The sequence below is a fragment of the Macrobrachium rosenbergii genome, chromosome 34 (genome assembly GCF_040412425.1).
Source record: "Macrobrachium rosenbergii isolate ZJJX-2024 chromosome 34, ASM4041242v1, whole genome shotgun sequence".
Classification (NCBI taxonomy): Eukaryota; Metazoa; Arthropoda; class Malacostraca; order Decapoda; family Palaemonidae; genus Macrobrachium; species Macrobrachium rosenbergii.
In genome coordinates, this window is record NC_089774.1 from 10,135,159 (window position 1) to 10,154,917 (window position 19,759).

At 35.4% G+C, this 19,759-nt stretch overlaps 1 long non-coding RNA gene across 1 annotated transcript in view; it reads left to right on the plus strand.

Moving 5' to 3' along the window:
- Positions 1 to 19,298, plus strand: part of LOC136856179 (uncharacterized) — a 30,651-nt gene extending 11,353 nt beyond the window's left edge. The window contains exons 5-6 of the long non-coding RNA XR_010858262.1: positions 18,745 to 18,871; positions 19,170 to 19,298. This is a non-coding gene — a long non-coding RNA (uncharacterized lncRNA). The remainder of the gene's footprint in view (positions 1 to 18,744; positions 18,872 to 19,169) is intronic.
- Positions 19,299 to 19,759: the final 461 nt, after the last annotated feature.

Here is a 19,759-nt window from a genome sequence, read left to right on the forward strand (position 1 = left end):
GTAGATATTTGTGGCTAAATATTTTCGAAAACTGATATAAAAAAGTTTTTCTCGTGAGATTCCAGAATTTCTTAATGATTTGGGTCAGTGTCAGTCAAAAAACAGTTTATATATGATGTTTTCCACCTATTTTAAAAATATTGAAGAGTATATATATTTTTTCCACAGAGAAGATTTTATTTTGGTGCAACAACTCTTCAAATCTGTTAGTTCTCTAAAAACTTTTTTTTCTGTCCGCCCTCAGATCTTAAAAACTACTGAGGCTAGACGGCTGCAAATTGGTATGTTGATCACCCACCCTCCAATCATCAAACATACCAAATTGCAGCCCTCTAGCCTCAGTGGTTTTTATTTTATTTAAGGTTAAAGTTAGCCATAATCTTGCGCTTGGCAACGATATAGGCCAGGCCACCACCGTGCCTTGGTTAACGTTTCATGGGCCGCGGCTCATACAGTATTATACCGAGACCATTTTGACATGAAGCAATTATTGTTAAAACAGTTACCTTAATCTATATATTTAATATTTATATATATATATATATATATATATATATATCTATTAAAAAATTTATAAATATGGAGGCAGATGGCAAGGCAATCCAAAATATATAGATTTCACGAGATACACATCAATAAATAGGCCTCATAAACGCTTGAATGTCATGTGTCAGGGAACACTGAGGCACGTAGAGAGTTCCAAAACTGGGAAAAGTCTATGTGAAATGGATTACCAAAGCTTATATAGTATATGTGAGAAGAGATTGCTTGACAGGTGTCACGTGGGTTAACATGGCCGGGTAGGGTTGAATTCTCAAGGTCGAAATCTTAAATAATATATGTTAGGGAACACTGAGGCACATAGAGAATTCCAAACCTGTGAATAATATGGGTGAGAAGGATCACCAAATCTTAAATAGTTTGTGAGAATGTGTTGCTTGACAGGTGTCACGTGGATTAACATAGCCGAAACAGGGCTAAACTCTAAGGTGTCATAAGCTTTAAGAAGACTCATGAAACTTAAGACCATTTTTTAGAAGACTTCGGGACAAAGTCTGCCTAACACTTTCCATCAGCGCCTGGAAATTTATCAATATTTTTCATTATGCGGAAATTTATGCGTCATGGAAGAGGGTAAACTCGATCTCCAGAGCCTCGCCAGAGACCCAGAGTTTGGATAGACAAGGTTACACTCATTAATATTCAAATTTTTATTAATATTCATAGCTGGCACCTTTTTTCTCCAGGGGGACGCCAAGGGAGAGTTCGCGTGTGTGGTATTAATAGGTTTTAAAGTTGGTCTCTTTTTGTAATTTTTTTTTTTTTTTTTTTTGAGTTTGGAGTTTGGATTTTGAATTTTCGTTGGTGGCTGTTTTGAATTTAAAATGGTCCTTTTTTGAGGTTATTGATTTTTATTAATTTTGTTTATGTTATTGTGGTTTTTCAATTTTTTAATTCTTGTAATAATTCCTGATCAGAGCAGTTTGAAAAATTATCTCTCTCTCTCTCTCTCTCTCTCTCTCTCTCTCTCTCTCGAGAGAGAGAGAGAGAGAGAGAGAGAGAGAGAGAGAGAGAGAGGCCTTCTTCAGATAGTGGCGATGTTAGATCACTTTGAGGAAATGAAGACTCTCTCTCTCTCTCTCTCTCTCTCTCTCTCTCTCTCTCTCTCTCTCTCTCTCTCTCTCTCTCTCTCTGCCAAAGTTACTCTTTAAACCCCCATATAGTGCATTGAGAGCCCAAACTCGACCTTAAGTCCTCACACCAAAAGGTCGAAAACCCTTTAAGACAAGACTCTTGAATTTAATATAATTAAGGACATTGAAAAGTTGTATAGGTAAAGGTTCGATTCAGGTTCTCCAGGTATGGGACAGGTTAATTGGTCTCGCTGGATTCAAGGTCTTGGGCCTGATGACGCAGCCACTTCCGGTTGCTAGGATACAGAGTTAGAGAGAGAGAGAGAGAGAGAGAGAGAGAGAGAGAGAGAGAGAGAGAGAGAGAGGTATTATGTTTGTTAGTGATTGTGGGCTTGGTGGGGAGAGAGAGAGAGAGAAAGAGAGAGAGAGGGAGAATGCTTTTTTGTTTATATATGACATGCATTTTTTATTTATTATGAGAGAGAGAGAGAGAGAGAGAGAGAGAGAGAGAGAGATTGTTTGTTAGTGATTGGGAGCTTGGTGGAGAGAGAGAGAGAGAGAGAGAGAGAGAGAGAGAGAGAGAGAGAGAGAGAGAGAGAGAGAATGCTTTTTGTTTATATATGACATGTATTTTTTATATTTATGAGAGAGAGAGAGAGAGAGAGAGAGAGAGAGAGAGGGGAGAGAGAGAGAGAGAAAGAGAGAGAGGGGGGAGAGAGAGAGAGAGAGAGAGAGAGAGAGAGAGAGAGAGAAAAGAGGAAGATTAAAACACTAAAAAAAATGTTTTTTTTCATCCACCTACAGCTAATATTAAATTCGTTACACCCGTCAAGCTTCACATTCTCACGTATACTGCATGATGGGAATCACGGAGATAAGAGTCAGTCAACCAGTTTAATCCAGTATTTCATTCCACTCACTTCCCCTATGTTTCCCATATCATTTAGCCTATTATCTTTCAGAGGCATGTCTTTCTGGGCATGATTGGGCATGACTGGGCATGGTTTGTTCTGGGCGTTTTTTGCCCCATCTCGGTTAATGTGCCCTGAAATAAAAAAAAATCTGAAAGCCACTAATCCCTCTAATGAATCTGCTAAATATTTATATATCCAGCCCAATTAATATTCTGAGAGAGAGAGAGAGAGAGAGAGAGAGAGAGAGAGAGAGAGAGAGAGAGATTTATGACTGGTTAAATCAGAATACAATTCATTGCGTTTCTCAATATTGCTCAATAGAGTCCACTTGCAAAATATATTTTTTTTTTTGGACTGGAATTATTCGGAATGAACAATTACTGGAGCGTGGATTTATTATCATATGGTTCCCGGAATCGGAGGCAAACTGGCTATTTATATATGTCTGATATATATTGTCATTCTCTCTCTCTCTCTCTCTCTCTCTCTCTCTTGCAATTGCATCAGAAGTAGGGTTAATGAAACGCAACAGGGAACATGCAACAAACGATTTACTCTTTATACAAGATGAATCACATTCACTCGTCATTATCCGCATAAAGCATCGCATTCCGGTTAAAATGACACCAGAGATCCGGTTAATGTCGAGTAACTTGGAACATATTATTGGCAAAATTTAATTGGGAATATAATTTGATCAAAGACGGTCTTTCCAAGCGACTTCCGCCGGCAGCCTCGTTACGGGATACTCGACGCCAGATAATTCTCTATCAATCACCGGGATTTATTCCGCAGGCTGGGGATGGGAAGGAGGTTATTGATAGGTGTACACGTCCGGGATTTATTGGCTGTCAATAACGGGGGATTATTGGGGGTGATTTATGAGTTCGGGGGGAAAAACCATAAGAGAACTCTCTCTATATCTTTGCTGGTCTGGGGTTGCATTTCTTCCTCTCGTTCAGAGGCCTTTGGGAAGGGCAATTCATGTCTCATATCTGCCCCAAGTCCAAATAAAAACAGAAAAATGGGCCTGAGAATGAAAATAGATGGTTTGATCCTGTAGGGAGAATGGAACCGCAGAGAAAAAATTAAACAAAAAAGCCATTAAATCAATAAATAGAGGGATTACTGATTCCCAAAGAGTTATTTAGGGGATAAGTGGCCTGCCCCCAGTCCACATAAAAACAAAAATGGGCCTGAGAATGAAAATAGATGGTTTGATCCTGTAGGGAGAATGGAAGCACAGAGGAAAAAATTGAACAAAAAAGCCATTAAATCAATAAACAGAGGGATTACTGACTTCCAAAAAGTTATTTAGGGGATAATTGGCCTGCCCCAAGTCCACATAAAAACAGAAAAATGAGCCTGAGAATGAAAATAGATGGTTTGATCCTGTAGGGAGAATGGAAACAGAGGAAAAAATGGAACAAAAGGCCATTAAATCAATAAATAGAAGGATTACTGACTTCTACAGAGTTATTTAGGGGGATAAGTGGCCTGACAGGTGGTACAAAGTCCCCTGAGAGGAGAAGAGGGCCTCCCTCTTCAAAAGCTCACTCAGAGTAGTGTCTGAAATAGTACCTGTAAAGTAGCGACACATAAGTAGTCAATTGTGTCTTAAGTGGATGAAAATCCATCTATTCTGCTATTTGTGACAGCTGAGTTATAAATGACCCCCTCATTTAATTGCTCAAGGATGAATGGTGACCATACACACAATATTCTTGAACCCATGTATGGGCCATAACCTCCATACAACGGCCTTAAACAGTTTGAATTTCCTCTCAAAAGTTATTTATCTCCTATTTGTTTATTTCTGTATATTTCTAGTTCCATTATACCTTTCTTTTATGCCTTTTGTCACTGGTTCCATGCAAATGTAAGCCTGATAATAATAATAATAATAAGGATAATAATAATAATAATAATAATAATATATACAGGTGTACTGATGATATTGTGAAGACATATCTCCCACTAAGCTCTCCCATCCCCAGAATGTGTCCAAAGGAGGTATGGTGGACTTAATGATGTAATTACAACTTAGAAAAGACCCAGTGAGGCGACATAACTACCTGACTCCATCTTCCTTTTGGGAGAAGATGGCCACAAGGCTCGCAAAGGTATATATATTTTATATATATATTCATTTCCTTTGCCTAACGGACAGACAAATGCTGTCTTTTTTGCACACAGACTTTGAGAAAGGTGTCTGTTTTGAAATCAAACTAGACAGTGAAATTGTGTGTTGGTGTAGAATAGAATATCATTTTTTATAAAAGTTTTTTTTAAGTCGAGGGGCCAACAATGGCTGCCCCATTTTACACCCTGGAGAGAAGTCTCTCTCTCTCTCTCTCTCTCTCTCTCTCTCTCTCTCTCTCTCTCTCTCTCTCTCTCTCTCTCTCTCTCTCTCTCTCTAATTAGATGGTACGTCTGTGAGACTATTCTGCTATCTTACTAACCTCACAGAAACCTTATAGTTTTCTGTAAAAGAAAACTATTGTGCCGGCTTTGTCCGTCCGTCCGCGCTTTTTCTGTCCGCCCTCAGATCTTAAAAACTACTGAGGCTAGAGGGCTGCAAATTGGTATGTTGATCATCCACCCTCCAATCATCAAACATACCAAATTGCAGCCCTCTAGCCTCCACAGTAGTTTTGATTTTATTTAAGGTTAAAGTTAGCCATAACCGTGCTTCTGGCAACGATATAGGATAGGCCACCACCAGGCGGTTGTTAAAGTTTCATGGGCCGTGGCTCATAAAGCATTATACAGAGACTACCTAAAGATTTATATATTTTCGGTGGCCTTGGTTATACGCTGTACAGAAAACTCAATTGCGCCGAAGAAACTTTGGCTGTTTCACACTCGTAAGATGATTATTCTTTTCAGTTTGAATGAGGAATTTAAAGAAAATAAGAGAAGAAATTAGAGTAATTAATTAAAAGAAATTCACTCTATTTCTATGAATGAATACTATTTTGGTATACAAGAAAACCCCTGAATTCATTCATAAAAAAAATTACGATTTTTTTATGAATGAATACCATTTTTGGGTACAAGAAGACCCCTGAATTCATTCATCAAAAACACTCGATTTTTTCATGAATGACTACTATTTTTGGGCACAAGTAAAATCCTGAATACATTCATAAAAAATTCACGATTTTTTTTTATGAATGAATACTATTTTGGGCTACCAGACACACTAAGTATTCATTCAAAAATGATTCACGATTCTTACTTTCAATTTGTTGCTGAATCATTTCATTATGAAAGTTTTGCAGCAAAATTTTTATGTCCTAAGACAATTTCCTTAATGGATTGGACATCTTGAGAGAGAGAGAGAGAGAGAGAGAGAGAGAGAGAGAGAGAGAGAGAGAGAGAGAGAAAATAAATCCCAGTTAATGGACAACGAACCAACGAAGGCTAAAGCTCTCATCTCCCTTCAGAGGATTTTTCTTTTTTTTTTTTTTTTAGTCGAGGAGAGATTTGGGAGCCACACTCGAAGCGGATTAAGTTGGATTACGTGTCGAAGTTCCTGTATTAAATCCTATGAGACTCTAGGATTCGATCCTACTGTCCTTGAATAATTAACCTGATCCATTTTGACCTGAATTCCATCAGCAATCTAATGAATCCTATAAAAAAGAAGGGAGAGAGAATCCTACAAAGTAATCCTCAAGGATTTGCGAAGTTTGTCTTCGGAATTGGCTCCAAAGTCACTCTAATGGCAGGATTTTTTTTTTTTTGTTTCTCTAGTAATAAAAGTATGTAAAAATATATTTAATATGTGTAGGACTCTGCAGGACTCTGCAGAACTCTGCAGGACTCTGCAGGACTCTGCAGGACTCTGCAGGACTCTGCAGGACTCTGCAGGACTCTGCAGGACTCTGTAGTATAATAATTTTAATAACTTTTCTCTGGTAATAAAATTATCAAAATATACTTCTAATGTGTAGGGCTCTGTAGGCCTTTACTGGACTCTGTAGGACCCTCTAGGACTCCCTATGACCCTCTAGGACTCTCTAGGACTCCCTATGACTCTGTAGGACTCTATAGTACTCTGCAGAACAGTAAATTTAATACATTTCGTTTCTCTAGTGATAAAAATATTTAAAAATGATTAAATTTTGAAAAATCTAGAAAAATATTTCTAGAATATTTGTAGGATTCTTTAGGACTCTGGTCCCTGTAGGACTCTATATGACTCTGTAGGACTCTATATTTAATAATAATAAAAAAAAAGACCTTTTGAACCACATAACACGTACAAAAAATATTACTCCACATTTTTTCCCCAAACCTTCAAAGCTGTGAAAAAATCTCCTGACGAAAACTCGTCACATTAAAAAACATTTTTATTACCTACACAGAACATCAACTAAAACATTTGCATAAAAACATTAGTCTAAACTGTCCCCAAAACATAAATGTTTTGGCAAACTTTGTCATCAAAAGCCCTAAGCAAATATTTGGCCAGTGCTGGAATTCGTCAGTTCAAAGGTCCTCAGTTGGTGTTAGTATGCTTGTTCAACTTTGTGATGGATATTTTCATTTTTAATATTTTGCTGGTTTTTTTGGGTACTGTGTTATGAAAGGTTGAATGTATATAGATAGAGAGAGAGAGAGAGAGAGAGAGAGAGAGAGAGAGAGAGAGAGAGAGAGAGAGAGAGAGTTTTACGTTCGTAATGTTTAAAAACGTAAGAGCATTAATTATACGTATATATATGCATATATACTATATGGAGAGAGAGAGAGAGAGAGAGAGAGAGAGAGAGAGAGAGAGAGAGAGAGAGAGAGAGAGAGAGAGAGAGACCATTTACTCAGAAACAGAAAAAGACTGGGCGAATTTTTACCCCAATTTCCATTTCCCTAACTTTTTTATATAAATCAAAATATCTATGAGAAAAAAATGTAAAAATACGAAAAATATATGGAAAACGTAAAAAAAAATTTTTTTCCAAATCATTCAATGGCGAAGGACGAATATTTTTATGCGGATATTTTTACTCGAATATTTTTCCCCGAATGATATTTTCCTCTCAGCCCAAAATGATTTTTCGCGACGCCTGGAACCTTTTTTTTAACAGATCTGGGAAAATATTCTAAAAAAAAATATACAAAAACTTTTTTTTTTTAATTTCCGGGTGTTTAGGAATTCTACGCACGTTTAGAGAGGCTGGGAATGTATAGTAGAATATTTTTTGTATATTTTTTTTTATATTTTCTTCAGAGTTAATAAATCAGTAAGTTAATTTTACTTTTGAAGTTGGAGGTGGTTCTCCCAGATGTTTGATAATTTTCAAGAGTTAGTTGCTAATCCTATTTAATCCTATACCAATAGGATTTCCTATTTAGGTATTGATCCTATTTAACCCTAAACCAATAGGGTTTCCTATTTAGTTACTGACCCTATTTAATCTTAAACCAATAGGATTTCCTATTTAGTTACTGATCCTATTCAATCCTAAACCAATATTAATTAGGAGACCCAAGGAATATTTTCTCAAATCCCTAAGTATTACAATATTAATTATGAGACCAAATGATTATTGGCCTCAAATCCCTAAATATTGAAATATTAATCATAAGACCAAACGATTATTGGTCTCAAATCCCTGAATATTAATTAAAAGACCAAAGGAATATTGGTCTCGAATTCCTGAATATTAATCAGAAAATCAGAGGAATATTGGTCTCAATTATCCTGTTCAGAAATATTTACAAAAAAAAAAATACACAAAAAATATTTGTTCCTTCCAGTGTGTGTGTGTTCCTCTTGGCTCATTTGTCGAAAAGACACAAAATGTCAATAAGTGAGCCGAAACAACGAGAGAGAGAGAGAGAGAGAGAGAGAGAGAGAGAGAGAGAGAGAGAGAGAGAGAGAGAGAGAGTTGCCAAGTCTCGCCAGACAATTAGTAATTTCGAGGCTTTGTCATTCTATTGTCAATCTTGAGAATAAAAAAAAAAAAGAGAAAACCTATTCTTTCTTTTTTTTTTGGCGTCTCTTGGCTCATCAGACAAGGCAGCCGTTATGGAAGCAGATGCATTGTTGCTTTCTATTGACTGTTTATCCAAGCAGATATCTACTATTTTCGCTTTCTGTTCCTTCGATTGGGGACTAAAAATTGCCAGATACTTCCCGGCCAATTTATATTCTATTGACTGTTTATCCAAGCAGGTATCTATTAGCAGATATCTATCTTGGCTTTCTGTTGACTCTTTATCCAAATAGATCTCTATTTTTGATTTCTGTTTCTTCGACTGGGAATAAAATTTGCCAGACACATCCTGGGTAATAAATCGTTTCCTGTGTCGTGAAAGTATTAAAATTTCTGCCCGTCGGTTTCCAAGGTGAAGCCACCCAATTCGGTGGGCAGATCTTGGTCCATTTTAATGTTTCGACCAATTTTGATCAATTTTGATCAATTTTGATCAGTTTGAGAGGACGCTTCGGCTCTCAAATACATAAGATTTTATCTCAAAAACACCCTCTCTCTCTCTCTCTCTCTCTCTCTCTCTCTCTCTCTCTCTCTCTCAACATGAAAGATAATTCTTGTTTCATACTTTTCTGTGGACGATTATCAATCTCTCTCTCTCTCTCTCTCTCTCTCTCTCTCTCTCTCTCTCTCTCTCTCTCTCTCTCTCTCTCTCTCTCTCCCCTGAATATTTGTTTAATATTATAAAACACTTTGTTTGAGACTATGAAACACTTCTATTGAAACTATGAAACACTTGTTTCATCCTATGAAACACCTGTTTTGATTGAGTACCTTTTTTGATACTGAGACAGACTTTTGAAATTTATAATCACCTGTTTTAATATCGTGAAACATCTGGGTATATTTTTATCATGTATAACAGGATTGATATTTTGAATCGCTCGTTTCATATGGTGAAACATGTTTCAGTAGAGAGAGAGAGAGAGAGAGAGAGAGAGAGAGAGATTCTCTCATGTTACGGATGCAAATTGCGTTTCCTAGAGGCCACTGTTGTGTTTACAGGGGGCGTTCGGTGTGACGAATTCGTCATAAAATGACTCATAATTTTTCTTCCTTATATCTTCCTTATCTCTTTGGATTTTGACGAAAACATCAAGAAAATATAAACAAAACAAAGCCTAATCACAGCTTATCATCATCCACCATCTTTTCATCCTGATCTCCGAAAAGAAACAGGATAATCAAGGATGGTTTTGGCGAGGAAATCCTGTCTCAATCATCAGCTGATCCACCATTTTTTGGTGGGTTTTCAGAAGCCTTTGAAGTTTGACTGACGAGTCTATATTACTGGCCTTTCCGATTGCATTTTCTTTTGGCAGAGGTCATGGTATTCGTTTTTCTTTTGTTTTTCGTACCTATTATTTGTTTATTTGTTTTATTTTAACTTTCATTCAAGGCATTTCACTTATATTTGTATTTATAGAGACGAATACGTTCCAACCTAGGCCTATGCTCACCTAGGCCTATCCAAGTACTAGCTGAAGCCATAAGTATTCCAAACGAAAGGAGACAATTTTCCTCCTATTTTCCTCTTTCTCTCATTGCTTCTCTTCCTTTTGTTGATTAATTCCCTCTCCTATTCCTCCACGAGAGACAAAAATATGAAGGATTGTGATTAATAATTCCCAGAGGTTTCAGGTAATGTTGGAACCGGTCATTTTCTGGTTTCTGTTCATTATACCAAAATGGTGGAGTTTTGCGTTTATTATTATTATTATTATTATTATTATTATTATTATTATTATTATTATTATTATTATTATTATTATTGCATCCAAGACGATAAATATAATACTGATACATTTATTGATATAACTGTCATCAATATTGATTTATTTCAATTACCCAAATTATCAGAATTATCAATTATTAAATAATTGATAATTCTGATAATTAGGGTTATGAAAATAAATCGGTATTGATGATAATTATATCAGCAAATGTATCATTATCGTCTTTATCGTCTTTGATGTAATAATAATAATAATAATAATAATAATAATAATAATAATAATAATAATAATAATAATAATAATTTTCTCTCCAATTCAAATCATCAACATAAAAGCCTTATTACCATAAGTAATTCTTCTTCTATAATCCACTATATTCTCCCAGTCTCGCTCTCCGTAATTCTCCAGACCTAGAATAACGGATATAACGTAACGTAAGTAACGTAAGTAACGAATAACGTGACGTAACAACGTAATTCCATAGAATCTACGACGTATTTTGGCGAGGGAATATATTGACAACAAACAAAAAGGTGTGGTAATTTATCGTTCAGGAATGCTAACTATCGTTCAGGTACGTAAGAATGTCTGTTTAAAAATGGGCTTAAAATTATGGAAATATGTTTGAATTATGGGAAATATTTAGGCGTCTGGTTTCAGTGGCTTAGATTATCGTTCAGTGTGGTTGTCTATCGTTCAGGTCTTGGAATATTTACTGATACAAAACGACCGAAGTATATTGAAATATACCGAAACAATACGAAATAAATATAGTTAATATTAAATTCTCCAATTCATCGCTCAGGGAATATTATCATTCGACCAAATGTATAAAAATAATAATAATGAAAATATTACGAAACATTTTGAAGCTTTATGAAATAAATTGCAAACTCTGAAAAATAAATCATTGGGGAAGAAGTAATTCCTATCGCTCGATTTAAGTGGGGGTCAGAGAGGAAGTCTGGTCAATGTTTGGATGGGTTACCAGCAGGCATTGGCGCGTGACCTCCCGTGACCCCTTGTGGGTGATGGGTCAAATTGCGGCCTGAGAAACCGGACAAGGAAAAGTGGTGGCTGAGAGAGAGAGAGAGAGAGAAATTAGGACGGAATTTAATGGAGAGAGAAAGATAGAGAGAGAGAGAGAGAATTAGAATGGAATTTAATGGAGAGAGCGAAATTAGGACGGAATTTAATGGAGAGAGCGAGAGAAAGATAGAGAGATAGAATTAGAGTGGAATTTAATGGAGAGAGAGAGAGAGAGAGAGAGAATTAGAGTGGAATTTAATGGAGAGAGAGAGAGAGAATTAGAATGGAATTTAATAGAGAGAGAGAGAGAGAGAGAGAGAGAGAGAGAGAGAGAGAGAGAGAGAGAGAGAGAGAGAGAGAGAGAGGAATTTAGAAAGGAGAGAGACAGAGAATTAGAATGGAATTCAATGGAGAGAGAGAGAGAGAGAGAGAGAGAGAGAGAGAGAGAGAGAGAGAGAGAGAGAGAGAGAGAGAATTAGAATGGAATTTAATAGAGAGAGAGAGAGAGAGAGAGAGAGAGAGAATTAGAATGGAATTTAATAGAGAGAGAGAGAGAGAGAGAGAGAGAGAGAGAGAGAGAGAGAGAGAGAGAGGAATTTAGAAAGGAGAGAGACAGAGAATTAGAATGGAATTCAATGGAGAGAGAGAGAGAGAGAGAGAGAGAGAGAGAGAGAGAGCAAAACAAAACTGAATTTAGAAGGAGAGATAGACAGAGATATTAAAAAGAGAGAGAGAGAGAGAGAGAGAGAGAGAGAGAGAGAGAGAGAGAGAGAGAGAGAGAGAGAGAGAGAGAGAGAGGAGGAATTTAGAGAGAGAGAGGGAGGAATTTAGAGAGAGAGAGAGGAGGAATTTAGAGAGAGAGAGAGAGAGAGAGAGAGAGAGAGAGAGAGAGAGAGAGAGAGAGAGAGAGACCACCTTCCCCCCTCCCCAGTACAAACGATACCAAGCGACATCCACCCATTTATTACATCCACGCGCCATTACCCCGAATAACGGATAACATAACGTTGTAATTCACACCCCACAAAAGCCGGCATGAACGCCCATGGACGCCCACAAAAGCCCACGAAAGCCCATGACGCCATTGAAAAGCCCCTCCCGGCGTGCCCTGCGACGCAATTGATTGATAGGTTGGGCGGGAAGTGTTGCAAACATGCAGTAAATGCCTGGTTTATGAGACGGCAAGTTTATCAGTGAAACCAGTGGAAGGGGAATGTATTGGAAATGTATTGGAAATGTATTAGAAATGTATTAGAAAATGTATTGGAAAATTTATTGGAACTGTTTAAAATGTATTGGGTGTATAGATGAATTTATTGGAGTGTACTGGAAAATGAACTGAGAATGTATTGGGAATGCATCAGAAATTTATTGGATACAATGGTGAATTTATTGTAGTGCACTGGAAAAGGTATTACAATTTATTGATAATGTTTTAAAATGTTTTGGAATTGTGTTACTGAATTTATTGGAGTGTACTGGAAAATTTATTAAAATGTATTGTGAATGTATTGGGAATTTATTGGGTATATTAGCTGAATTTATTGGAGTGTAATAAAGAATTTATTGAGAATTAGGCCACATATACATGAGGCCAATTTATAGATTTAGGTAACATCTATAAAACTACATGAAACGTATTTTTAAAAATTTCAGGCATAAATATAAGCAAATAAATTATAAAACATAATATTCTAAATATAAAAATCATTCGTAAACGAACACCGAATTTATGAAAATATATTGATAAATTTGTCTTGGGAAGACGGGTGGGCGGAAGGCTTTGATACATTTTGGAAAAACCTCCAATCTTTCCTGAAAAGCAAAATGTATTGGAAGGTATCCACCCTTTGGAGAAACTGTTGCCCAAATGTATTGAAATGTATTGAAATGTATTGAAGTGTATTTTGGGTATGAGTCGACCATTTGATTAACGAGGTCTGATCTTTTATCCAGAGAGAGAGAGAGAGAGAGAGAGAGAGAGAGAGAGAGAGAGAGAGAGAGAGAGAAAGAGAGAGAGAGAGAGCGAGAGAGAGAGCAGCGTTCGAATTCATTGCTGTGAAATGTATCAGAACAGATTAAAAAAATTTATTGATGTATTAAGAAGAATAAAGTTAGGTGCAGTCGTGCATGAAGAAATGTATTGGATTCATTGAATGTATTCAAATACGACCCCCTGGGGGCCATATAGCCCCCCCCCCCCCGCCTTCCCTCCGTGTGGTTTCAACGTATCGAAATATATTGGAGGATTGGTCAGTCACCCATAATATCGGGTTTTGTCCCCAAAAATGTATGACTGAGAATGTATTCAAACCTGATAAATATGGCTATTATTTTTACTTGATAAATATTCTTTTATTTAACTTTGTAATCTGTGTTGTAGCTGAATGACGTAATGTGCTGGTGATCAATAAAAGGAAAATGTTTTCAAATGTTTTAGGGAAAATTTCGTCTATCTGATAATGTTTTTTTTTTAATTATTCAAAGTAATTGAGGAGAGTAAATATCTATTGTTTATTTAACTAATTAACTGTTAAGCTATATATTTAATTTTAATAAAAAAAAGTTAAATATAAAAATAAGGACTTAAAAAAATATCACTTAAGTACTGAACTCAAAATAATCATTTCAACAGCACGAGAAAATTTTAATACTTTTATTATTTTTATTTTTCCACATTCAAATTAAGACTACTATTTCCTTCTCAAGCTTTAGAACCCTCTCACTGCTTCCGTTTTCCCAGAATTTCCTTCAAATCGTACTTTCTTAGCTGCTGTCAGGTCTGGGCAAGAGACGGGCACTTGGTTGAGCTAAACCAATAGATTTTTGGATTCAGAAAGTTGGGCTAAAAATTTTATTGCACATCTGTTGCAGAAGTGAGTAAACTAAATCCTCTCTCTCTCTCTCTCTCTCTCTCTCTCTCTCTCTCTCTCTCTCTCTCTCTCTCTCTCTCTCTTCATTCCTCCTCCCTGATATATTCTCTCTCTCTCTAGTCCTATTTCTCACTGAAGATTGAACAGTATCCTCTCTCTCTCTCTCTCTCTCTCTCTCTCTCTCTCTCTCTCTCTCTCTCTCTCTCTCTCTCTCTCTCTCTCTCTATTAGTATCTCAGTCCCCCCTAATAAATTATTCCGTATCGTTTCTGGCGAGTCCTTCAAACTCAGTGTCTCTAAATGCCCAAGGCGCAGGATTCCTGAAGGATTCCTCTTCCAGGTAATTAGCATATCTTGCAGGAGACGTCAGGAATTACGTCCGGAGACTTTAATCCTACTTGGAATGTGTTTCTTCGATTCCAGTTCCCCCTTGGGGAGACAAACATGAGGTGGGGAAGGTTCTATTTATGGGTTCCAATTCCCATTTGTTATTATAATTATTATTATTATTATTATTATTATTATTATTATTATTATTATTATTATTATTATTATTATTATTATTATTATTATTATTATTATTATTAAAAACCTGCTAGTCTCTACTTTTTTTACTACAGGAATAAATTTCTGAAAAAAACATATCAAGTACCCAATTTTAAATTTCACTAATTAAAAATAATTGATCAAATCACGATTTTAAACTAATTTTTTATGATGAATTGATTTAATCTAATTTTAAAAACTCAAATTTTAAACCCCAATAGTCCTGAAAATATTATTTTCAGTCTTGTATTTTTATAAAAAAAAAAATTACCAGTCTGCCACCAATTTCAAAATATTTTTAAAAACTCAAAATTTTAAACCTCAGTAGTCTTAAAAAATATTATTTTGAGTTTTATTTTTATCAAAGAAATTATTGATCAGTCACCAATTTCAAAATATTTTTAAAAACTCAAATTTTAAACCTCAATGATTTTTAAAAAATTCTATTTTGAGCCTTTTGTTTTTATAAAAGAAATTATCAATCAGTCACCAATTTCGAAATATTTTTAAAAAACTCAGATTTTAAACCCCAACAGTCTTGTAAAATATTATTTTGAGTCTCTTATTTTTATATATTGAAATCTAAAGAAATTATTAATCAGTCACCAATTTCAAAATATTTCAAAAAAACTCAAATTTTAATCCTCCACAGTCTAATAAAAATAATATTCCGAGTCTTTATGTTTTATATATTCAAATTTTATCCCCCAAAACAGTTTTGCATTGTTGAAAAAATTCATCCAATATTGTATTTCTATAAACGAACACAACCTCGACCAAACATTTTCTGTTTATTTTCCGTTCTCGGGGAAAATATTCCAATGACATCTTATGAATTGAGATTTTATGCGTGGATGGCTTGCTGGAGGCTGGAGAGAGAGAGAGAGAGAGAGAGAGAGAGAGAGAGAGAGAGAGAGAGAGAGAGAGAGAGAGAGAGCGGTACACGGTAGGAGGAGTTTGGAGAGGCAAGTTTGAGAGAGCCAAAGAGAGAGAGTGCATTGCTGGAGAGAGAGAGAGAGAGAGAGAGAGAGAGAGAGAGAGAGAGAGACTTTATTCCATAGTCTTTAATAATAATTTTTTAAATGGCCTCCTTCCCAGGCTTTTAACAAGAAAACCCCAATATGGAAAACCCCACTTGGGAAACCCATTCTGAAAGACCCACTCTGAAAACCCACTGAAGAAACCCATTCCAGAAAACCCACCCAGTCTGAAAACCCACTGAAGAAACCCACTCCAGAAAACCAACCCACTCTGGAAACCCACTCTGGAAACCCACTCCGGAAACCCACTCCGGAAAACCACCCAGTCTGGAAACACGCACTGAAAACCCACTGAAGAACCCCAGAAAACCCACCCATTCTGGAAACCTACTCTGAAAACCCAACCCAGAAAACCCACTCTGAAAACCCACCCCAGAAAACCCACTAAGGAAACCCACCCAGTCTGGAAACCTACTCTGAAAACCCACCACAGAAAACCCACCCAGTCTCAAAACCCACCCCATAAAACCCACCTAACTGCCTCTCTTTCCATCCAGAGCAAAAACACTGATCCCATCTTCCTGGAAAGGGTTATATATTATCAGGCCGATCTTCAAATAACAGACCCTACAAAACTCCCCACAAAACTCTGTAAAGCTTCTATAAACTTCTATGAAAAACAAGGTGCCATAGATTCCCCTCTGTCCGAGTTTATCTCGGGTTTATCACATCCAGGGATCTTTCTATGTATGAGGAAAGAGAGTCTGGTGATAAAACATAATGAATGAGGGATGAAAAACTGATGAAACTTAATAAAAATGAATGACTGGTATTTTTTTATACACCAGGATGTATAGTTGTATAATACAGGTTTTTAATTTTTTAATTTTTCTTATTATTATTATTATTATTATTATTATTATTATTATTATTATTATTATTATTATTATTATTATTATTATTATTTTATTTCTTATTTACATTTTTTGTCTATCTTTTACATTAATTTAAATTTTTATTTTATATTTTAATTATTATTATTATTATTATTATTATTATTATTAATAATAATAAATTATTATATTATTATTATTATTATTATTATTAATAATAATAATAATAATAATAATAATAATAATAATAATAATAATAATAATAATAATAATAATAATAATAATAATAATAATAATAATATTATTATTATTATTATTATTATTATTATTTTTGTTACTATTTTTCTTTCATATTTTTTATATTTTTTACTGATTTTAATTCCTTTTTATTTATATTTTCAGTAATTTCATTTTAATCATCATGTTTTTCATATCATACAATTTCTTATTTTATTTTTATTTTTATCTTTTCATTTCATTTGAAAAGGAGCGTCAATAACTTTTTATTGTGTTTCCCAGCAATGGAAGTCTCCCCAAAACACTTTATTTACACCTTATCAAGTGTCAAGTGTTGCAACCTCTCCAGGGAGAAGTTTAAAAGGAATTGTGGAAATATGAAATAAGTGTCACTCCCAGCACCTCTCATGTCAGAGAGAGAGAGAGAGAGAGAGAGAGAGAGAGAGAGAGAGAGAGAGAGAGAGAGAGAGAGAGAGAGAGAGAGAGAGAGAGAGAGAGAGAGAGAGAGAGAGAGAGAGGTTGGTTCTGGTTAAGTAAGGGAAAGGAAGAATTTTGTTTGTGGTAAAATTTTTGTTCTTTTGCAATTGTTTTTCATATTTTCATTTTCATATTTTGTTTTATATTTTTTATAAAATATATTTTGTCTCTGCTTTCGAGTTAATCCTAGAACGTTTAAATAAATTCATTTTTAATAAATTCATTTTTAAAAAAGTAACCACGTTCCTTGCACAAAATTGTCTCCATTTACTTAAAAACAAACTAGAATTAAGACTATTAGTATTTAATCAGTCATGTAACCTATTCAGACTATTTTAACTATCTGGTGTATATTTTACTTCTTAAGAAGACTATTTTACGTCAGATGGATGAATAGTATTTATTTAATACACTAGTTTTATCTAAATATTTTAGCTGATTCTTTGTCCCTGCCCCGAGAAAATTTACTTCTTGTGTCCAAACTTCAAGTCTAGAGGATGGAATTAAGTTTCTTCCATATCCAGGCAAAACTGCCTGATATTTTATTCAAATAATGCACTAAGTTTCAGTAGAATTTCTGATAAAATGTCCGTGCAATCTAATTAGAGAAAACTGGAGTTTTCACGATTTATACTGACACAGCAGAGTTCATATAGATATCTCAAAGACCTATTTTTATGGCTTTCAGGACATAAATTCGAAATTGAAGATGATTTTTATGGGACTTTATAACTCTTGCCAATGAAGTTGATTTTATCACTGAACTTTTGTCTTAAATTTTCCAGACTCAGTCACAAAAGTTTCCTGTATCAAAGATACTGAGAATCGCGTAGGTTAGAGAGATTAATTGTTAGTTGTCATCGTGATGAGAAAGTTTAACTGTCTACACATTGTATTCCTGTTCATATATGCATACAACTACCCACTTTTTTTTTTTTTTACATATAACAATTCTGGGCTGTGGGAGTTTTACAAGTCAGCACCCTTTCAGATGTGTTCCATGGGAATGTTGGCTCTTCTGAATTTCAGCAACTCTAAATAGTGGCATTGAGCTTTTTAATTAAAAAGTAAAGTAATTACATTTTAAAAGTAATCAAGGTAAATAAAATCTTATCTATAGGCTTGGGTACATCAGCCACTTGCATTATTTTCTGGTTTCATTTCATATATTTGTCGAAAATGAAACTAAAGTTTTTCGTATATATGACAGCCTCAAAATTCATTAGGTTCTGAAGATAAACAAGTCCAAAATCTGTTAACTTTATTGTGTGTTATCCTACAGCTAAACTCTTTTGCAAGCAGTTGTCTAAGAGTATTGGAAGTATAAACAGCTGTTTTTTTTCAAAGACTAGTTACGTAGAGTCTTCATGCAGTATTTTCAGTAACTACTATTTCGTATCTAACAAGCATTCCCTTCTGAATTACAGGTGACTGGTAAGCAGTTCTGGGAATACCTAGAAGTAGAATGACATTACAATACTGCAAGCGAAGCCTGCTTTCTTCAGTTTGGTCTTATAGAACATATTCCAGATGTCCGTCAAGTCACTTGAGTTGGTAAGTACAACCACTAATTTTATTTTCCGTAAACAGGTTTTTTTATGAAAATAATTAAAATGGTCTGTTAATAATTAGAACTAAAGTAATCTACAGCAGCAGATTTACAAATCATTCTAAATCCTTTTTACAATTCTGTATATCCAAGATTTTTCAAGGGGATTTGAAACCACAGCTCAGTCGTATAGTTACTAATCCAAATAAAAACGTTCCATTCATTTGTATAACATTTCTCGAATCAATGCCACGAAGTCTATAGAAACATTCAACCAAGTAATACATCTGTTACCTGTTTCAGATTTGTTCAGGAAGACCTAACAATGAGAGATTGTTAAGATTCCTAGAGCTCACGCCCAACGATGGGTGTCGATGAAATGACGTCCTTGTCCCATAATGCACTTTCATCAGTGCCTGTGGGACTGAAGGCACCTGTTCTACAAGCAAGTGTCAACAGCTGAACTCATATATAACACCAATTCACTGAAAACGAAAGCTACTCCCAGAAACACTAGGAGTGGAATACACGGCTGAGAGAACATGGATGCTACACCATAAGATGGAGGACACTCATCCAGAAGTTGGAGACAACTGAGAGAGAGAGAGAGAGGGGGGGGGCTACACCACAGACAAAGTGCTGCTGTCCACAAGCTTCAGAATTTGACAGATGAGAGAACACGACTGGATATCAAGAGATTCTAGATACAGAGGCTGCACCTGCCACAGTTACTGGTCCTACTGGAGTAACCTCTGATGCAGTAATGACCAAACAGCAGTTTCTGTCTGGATAGAGGACTTCTTTCTTCTTGGTACAAGTTCTGCTAGGACCTTGAATACATGGAGCTTTGGCCAGCCACAAGACGGATTTCTTAATGTTTGTGGGCACACAGT